The following is a 7877-nucleotide window of genomic DNA, read 5'->3' as shown; positions in this document are numbered from 1 at the left end:
AACATATGCATAAAAAGGGGTAGCCTTTGGGGATAGGAATAAAAAGGATGCAACAGTTCATTGTTACAACTTAGGGATTTGTATGGGAGTTATTTGAAGTTACTTTGGTTGTAGAAAGCATGGGACACTGAAGTGCTGCAGGCTTGATGCATGTGGCCATCAGCTAGTACCATGTCAGGATTATGACTGGGCACACGAGAAAGAGGGTACATATCCATCTCTATATATGCTGGAGACGTTTGTCACATGATCCCTGGTCTTTGTCATGCGCGTGCGCACGCACACACACACACACACACACACACACACAGACACACACAGACACACTGGAGCTTCCCAGTAGACTCTATAGTGTCATATGACAGGGCAGAAGCCATCAGTGTCCTCAGGGTGCAGTAGTAGAAGAGTCTTAGAGAGCTCGCTCTTTTGCATGTAGACTCATTGAATATCTACTTCTAGAATCAGCAGGAAGCCCACGCTTTCTTCTGTACATGAAGCTACCTGCCAGTGTGGATTATGGGGAGGGACAGAAAGCCTACTAATGAAGGTTTTAGTAAAGTGACCCCGTTTGTTTGGAGCCCCCACATTCTCTGGTGACACGAATCTGGCCCCTCTCTCATATCTTCTGTGATGCGAGTGCATATGTTTCTAGTTGGGTTTGTCTGTTTCAAGCTGTTAGGAAAGCACAAAATGCCGACATCTGAGTCACTTTACCACTGGCTTCATATTATTTTCACAGTACCAAGAATTTGGTAATGTTTTGGTATTTTGTGGACAGTAATCTTTAACCACTTCCTCTGTTCCTTTCGTGTTTGTGAGATTATAACTTAAAATAATTTTTCTTACTAAAATTAGTTTCAGGCAAGTACAAAAAGAAACGAGTATCATTTTATCTGCCGCAAATATTTGCCCTTCTTACTAAAGATTAACTTTCTCTGAGTAAGGAAGTAATGGCCATGTGATCATTTGGTGGAGGCTCGAAGCCCGCACTAAAACGCCTTATGCTAGAAAAGAAAAAGAGACGTTATGAAAAAGATAAGCGAGGCACAATTTGGTTGGTTGGTGATTCTTTTCATTTTCCTCTTTTGAGCTCTTTGCATAGTCAGGCGCCAAACTCAGAGTCTCACACCTGAATTTTTAAAGCTAAAGTTTTAAACTGATTTATTTTTTTCTCCTCCTTGAATGGCTTTTCCTCCATATTCAGCTGTTTTGGGGTTAACATGGATACTGGGCTCAGCACTTTGGAAGCAGAAAGATTATGGATTTGAGGCTAGCGTAGATTTGATATTGATAACCTGGGGGAAAAGGAGGTAAAGCAGAGAGGGGTAGAAGGCTCTTCTGTTTCCACAGATAGAAACAGCTTCCTCATTTATAATTTTCCTAATCACCTATCTACCATCTATCTATTATATCTCTATCCATCCATCCATCCATCCATCCATCCATCCATCTACCCATCCATCCATCTACGCATCCATCCATCTACGCATTTCTTTCTTACATTTTTTTTTTTAATTTGTTGATTGATTTACTTCTGCATGGGTGTTTGTGTGTCAATGAACAAGCTGGTAGATTACTCCAGTCACCAAACTCTGGGCTCAAGTGAGAAACTCTGCCTCCTTATAGAAGGAGGAAAACCATCAAGGAAGACGCTGGCCATCAACTTCTGGCCTCCACGTGTGCATCTGTACACGCACCTGTGTGTGTTCATGTGCGTGGGTGTGGGGTGTGGGGTGTGGGATGTGGGATGTGGGGTGTGGTTCTCTCTTTCTGTCATGTGTCCCCGGATTGAATTCAGATCAGGCTTCGTGATAAGTACCAGCTGAAGGTAATTGCTCCCAGTCTCGCTCTGTCTCTCTCTCTCTCAATGTCTGTCTCAAACACTACTTTAATTTGTCACTGAGTGTTCTTAAAATTACTACAAAAACCGGAAGTCTGATTTGGCATAGGGTTCTCAGTTTTGGCAGAGAAGAAAAGAAAAATCTAACAGAATTTTAGGTAACTGCGAAACTTCATGAGAATAAAATTCTTATTAGTAGCATTAAACTCAGCCCGCAAGTAACAGATTACCGTGTTTTCACAGCCACTTTGTGTTGATCGTCTTTACGTTCCTTTCCGCCCCGCCCTGCCCTTCTATGCCCAGTAGCCCCCTCAGAATGCTGCATTAAATTTCAACCTTTATTTTTGTCTTTGAGCAAAAGGCGATCACGTCAATTTCCAAATGGCTTAGTAGTTTCATAGGCGTTATTTTGGGAGCTCAGTGGGCAACGTGGCTTTTTTGAGAGAGAACAGCGACATCTCTTGGCCGCCACGGGTACTGCGCGTTCAGGGGCGGTTGCAAATTGCACCTCATTGGGTTCTCCGAAGACATACATCTGTAAGACGAAGTTTTCAGTGGTTGTTGTGGTCGAAAGCAGAGCCCATATGAAAACATCTGAGAGTCAGGAAATGATGATAGCGGTGCTAATCTCATTCTGATGTTTGACAGGTGCCTGACTGGTACTGTGATGGTTTTAAGACGATCAAATGTTCTTAGACAATCTTTCCTTTAGAAATAGAGTCTAACCATTTCCTTGGGTGTGGGCTTAACCAACTGACCAGCACTTTAGGAATGTAATTTGACAGAAGTATTGGGGGGCGGGCGGGGCTACTTTCAAGGGTAAGTCCTAGAAAGCCATAGAGCCATTTTCTTTCATCTCTGGGAGCTGCTACAACTAAAGACCTGCAAGTCCTTTTCTAGAGAAGTCCACGTGGTGAGAAAGTGATCCGATCTAACCATACATAAAGTAGAGAGCTGAGGCACCGTGGGACTGAGTTATCTTTAGAAGCCTGCCTCAGTCTCGAGGAAATCTTATCTATGTCCTCAGTCAATGGTAACTGTACCCACATCAGAGATCCAAGCTATTCAGCTGAAATCCCTCCAGATCCCATACAAACATCATCATATAATACAATTATTAAGTATAATTAACAGAGCCAGTAAGATATAATGAAAGATAAAGTATTTCCCCATTTATGTATATACTGTTTTCAAAGAGGTATTGGATGGTCGGAACTTAAATACATTTTACATTATTCAAACCAGAGTTCTTAGCAAATAGAACTTTGGGTGCTTGGGAATCAAGCAGGACTATGGTGTGAGAGTCCAAGACAGTGCGCTGTGTAATAAGTGTGTCCTATACAAAGTTTGGGAACCATATGTAAGAATACTAAACATGGCTTTACTTTAAAAGTCTTTAGGCATATATAATGACTGTTTTGGATTTGAAAAATTTATTACTTTTACTACTCGACACATGCATTTCTCATGTCAGTGGGAATATGAAAACAGAAAAAAATTCCATTCAGAATTAAAATTTTCAAGAAAGTGATTATTTGAGTATAAATAGGTGAGTATTAACTAAACAGGAAGGGAGTTTTTTTCCCCTTACTGATTTTAGATACATGAGGGCTAATATAAAAAATGAGAACATGTTAATTTGCCCACACAAAGAGTGGAAAGGTCAGGTTATAGGTGTTCTAAGTCACTATGTATGTGCGGTGCCGTTAACTACAGCAGGCTGTTTATTGAAAATAGAAGACGCAAAGCACCCCCTAGTGGCCGTTGTTGAAATAACCGTCCAACTGCAAGAGAAGGCTTATAAACTTTTTGAGACAGTATTTAAATGGGATCTGTCATTCTTTAAGTAAACTTACCGACGGCTCTGGATTTGTAGTTTGTTGGACACAATAACTCAGTGTTTTCTAAAAGCTAATTCAGCAACATTGGATAGTTTTGTTTTATATAAGAAAAACCCTTTTCAGGTCAAGGCATTAGGGAAAAACAATGTGTGGAGTTTTTTTTTTTTTTTTTTTTTCCAAAGCAGGTCACATAAGAATGACGCAAGAAATAAGTGAATCTCAGCATAAGGGACCCTTCATATTATAAATCGAAGTACAGCGTTTTCTAAAACAAAACAATAAAACAAAACAAAACAAAACAAAACACTTTGTGCTCTAATCCAAGATCCCTTGTTGGTGTGGGAAGAGGCAGGGAAAGAATTAGAAAGATAAGTAGTCATGACTCTGAGGCAGGTGTGGGATGCAGACCAGGTGCAGTGTGGGATAGGCAGAGACCTTCCTCCACTTCCGGGGGACCGGTGCAGGCAGAGGATGCAAGCGAAGCCTGTGAGGGGATTGCTAAAGCCTGTGGCTGTCTTGACTTCCCCTAGTCTGGATAAGCAAAGGCTTTAGTAAACTGTTGTTTGGACTAAACAGAAAATGCTGCAACAAAAAGGATAATAATCAGGCTTTGTGAATCTGCTAATTACTGTTTGCACTGCAAGACTGAGAGTCTTCTCTGTATTGTCTCTGAGGACCGGGACACCAACACAATGCGTCCCAGTCTTCTCTCTCTTTTTCTCTCTCCCTCTCTCGCTCCTACCCTCTCTTTCTCTCTCCCTCACCCTTTCTCTCTCCTTCCTTCCTTCCTTCCTTCCTTCCTTCCTTCCTTCCTTCCTTCCTTCCTTCCTTCCTTCCTTCCTTCCTTCCTTCTTTCCTTCCTTCCTTCCTTCCTTCTTTCCTTCCTTCCAGCCAGGAAGATTTTTCCAAGGGTTTGCTCACCTGGTGTTCAAAACTGCTTCGTCTCTCCATGGACTAATAATTCAGGCTCTTCCCATAGAAAAGGGTGAGTAGAGTCAGTAGACAATCGAGGTAAGGAAAGCGCGATTCTAAAACTGCAAACTTATCTCGCCTTCAGTGTTCACTGAAAACAATTAGTTTTCATTCTTATGAGTAAGTGTAGTGTATAGAGTGTCTATAAGACAGTGTGGAATTCTAGAACCAGAGTCCGTTTTGAATAGTAGTTTAGCTCTATAAATATCTAGATGCCAGCACATGCTGAAATGAGGATGGATTGCGATTCTGGCCCTAGTCGCACTTGTTTCTCCTATGTATATCAGGAGACAAATACAGGATGCCAGAAGAGTGGGAAGCATGTGTCTGCGCGCATGCGCGTGAAAGCATCATCCTGCGCGTGGGTGCACAAATATCTTCATGCTTGTGAAGGCCCAAAGTTCACTTCAGGTAGCTTCTTTGATCACTGTTCACTTTTTTTGAGCCAGAGTCTCTCACTTAACCCAGAACTGGTTAATCTTGGCTGACCTGGGGATGCCTGCCTCTCTTTATTACCCAAGTTCCGGGACTACAGGTGGCTGCTTCATCTGCCTAGCTTTTCTGTGAGTCCCAGGTACCTGAACTCTGGTCCTTACGTCTGCAGGGAACACACTCTACCCATGAAAGCCTGAAAAAAATGATAATGATTACCGTTTTTTTTTTTTTGACTTAATTGTTAAAAGAGAAAAAAGTCCTTAAAATATGGACTTAAATAATAATTAATAATTTAATAATTAAATAATAATTTAAGTCCTTAAAATATGGACTGTTAACATTATCTATAAGGAAAGTTAAGTGGATTTTAAAATACAAAAAGAAAGTTATGCATGTGTTCCTATTATTTAAAATGGTCCTGAGATATAATTCCTAAGTACGAAGGAGGGGTCATGAGGAGTATTTCTGTTCAGGACAGCTTTGATACTAAAAGCTTAACCATTGAAGGACGTTTTCTATCACTTGCATTCTTTTGGATGCAGCCTTATTTAGAGATAAAGGAGATTTCCTTGGTCTGTGCCCTGGGGTGATGGGGTGCCAGGCACAGCTAGACTGAAGATGTGTTACAGCACCATATGGGTCTCATCCTTCTTCACTTCCCTTTTCTCCACTCCCCTCATCCACTCTCTTGGTTTTCTTTTTTTCTTTTTTTTTTAATATTTATTTTTTTATTACGTATTTTCCTCAATTACATTTCCAATGCTATCCCAAAAGTCCCCCATACCCCCCCCCCCCACTTCCTACCCACCCATTCCCATTCTTTTGGCCCTGGCATTCCCCTGTATTGGGGCATATAAAGTTTGCAAGTCCAATGGGCCTCTCTTTCCAGTGATGGCCGACTAGGCCATCTTTCGATACATATGCAGCTAGAGACAAGAGCTCCGGGGTACTGGTTAGTTCATCATGTTGTTCCAACTATAGGGTTGCAGATCCCTTTAGCTCCTTGGGTACTTTCTCTAGCTTCTCCATTGGGAGCCCTGTGATACATCCAATAGCTGACTGTGAACATCCACTCCTGTGTTTGCTAGGCCCCGGCATAGTTTCACAAGAGAGAGCTATATCTGGGTCCTTTCAGCAAAATCTTGCTAGTGTATGCAATGGTGTCAGCGTTTGGAAGCTGATTATGGGATGGATCCCTGGATATGGCAGTCTCTGACCTGGCTTGCTTGGGATGCTCTACCTCAGACCTCAGAAGAGAACCCTGCCCTTTTCACTTTCAGTGTCCTGTACAGATAAGCCACATAGAGTAGGCATCATCTGAGAGCTTGCTGCAAGGATGTGCTGTCAGGTGTGTCCTCAGGTCCTGAGTGTAGTGTATTTATATTGAAAGATCCCTAAGTAATTGATGTGGACACTGAAGTTAAAGAGTGTCCACGAGACAGCTCGCAGGAGAGGCTTTTGTGACGGTCTGGGCCTGGAAGTCCTTGGCACATGTGACCACAGGAGCAGGGGGAAGTGAGCCCCACCACAGTCCCAGGGTTGGGGAGAGAGAAGTTTGTGGGTAGACGACGAAAACCACCACTTTGTTTCTGCGGTTGGGAGTGATATTGGTTTAAGGTAATTGTTATACCTGAGTAAATATGGGCCATTTGTAGAGCCTACAGGTGGATCTTAAGGGGCAGAAGCTGGAAAGAAAAGAATGCTCATGTGTGTATTTTACATATGATACATTCTACACTCCGTCACTCTGTCATGATCAGATCCCTTCAGATAGGATAAACCTTGGGATTTTCAAGTAGAGTCGACACATCGGCCAAGCTGCATTACTTTGTATCTCTTGAAAATAATATTTCATTCTTCTCCCCCCACCTCTCCTTCCATTTCCTTTCCTCCTCCTCCCCCTCCCCCTCCCCCTCCTCCTCCTCCTCCCTTCCTCCCTCCCTCCCTTTCCCCCACTCTAAAACAGGGTTTCTCCGTGTAGCCCTGGCTGTTCTGGAACTCGATTTGTAGACCCTACTGGCCTCAAGCTCACAGAGATCTGTTTGTCTCTGCTTCCCAAGTGCTGGGATGAAAGGCAGGTGACACCACTATCCTCATGTTTCATATTTCTAAAGGACCTTTGTCATCTTCCTACAGCCTATTAGTGGATGCCACCAAAGACTGGCTGCATCCTTTCCCAGCATTCCTTGACACAGGGCTGGATACATGGCTTTGACTTTCTCATTTAATCATTTTAAAGGCAGAAACTGAGTTAGGGTCTACAGAAATTCGGAGACCATAGAGAACTTTCTTTGCTGCACTCCCGATGACAACTAGACATGCTCACCTGAGGAGTTTTGTGGCAGTGGCTGTGAGGTGGTCAGGAGGCTCATCCAGGCCTGTGGTGATGAGTGTTGTTGGGGCATTCTGTGCAGCAAGTTTGCCAAGCTCTGTAGCATGGAGTAGTTTCTATGAAAGTGAGCCATAATTTATTTCAAATATCTTTTTTAAAAATACATTTACTTATTAATTCTCTCTGTGTGTGAATGGTGTGTGTGTGTGTGTGTGTGTGTGTGTGTGTGTACATGTGGGTGACAGAGGACACCTTTCAGGAGTTGGTTCTCTTCTTTCACCATATGAGTTCTGGAGATCAAATTCTAGTTATCAGACTTAGCAACCAATGCCCTTGCTCACTGAGCCACCTCGCTCACCCCTGATGCAGCTTCTAGCTGGAGGCAGGACAGGCTGATTTACGAAGCTGCCCTAGGATTTGGTTTGATAAGGATCCTGCACCAGGCTTAGTGCTGAGC

The 7877-nt window shown here is 42.8% G+C and overlaps 1 pseudogene; it reads right to left on the bottom strand.

Annotated features, from left to right (window-relative positions):
• Positions 1–925: 925 nt before the first annotated feature.
• The window catches only part of LOC147000672 (tRNA-splicing ligase complex subunit RTRAF-like), a 98594-nt pseudogene continuing 91642 nt past the window's right edge, over positions 926–7877 (bottom strand).

This window comes from Mus caroli, unplaced genomic scaffold, assembly GCF_978045245.1.
Source record: "Mus caroli unplaced genomic scaffold, Mus_caroli_1 scaffold_17, whole genome shotgun sequence".
In the NCBI taxonomy this organism is placed as follows: domain Eukaryota; kingdom Metazoa; phylum Chordata; class Mammalia; order Rodentia; family Muridae; genus Mus; species Mus caroli.
Note: the sequence above shows the minus strand (reverse complement) of the source record. Positions and strands in the feature narration are given on the sequence as shown.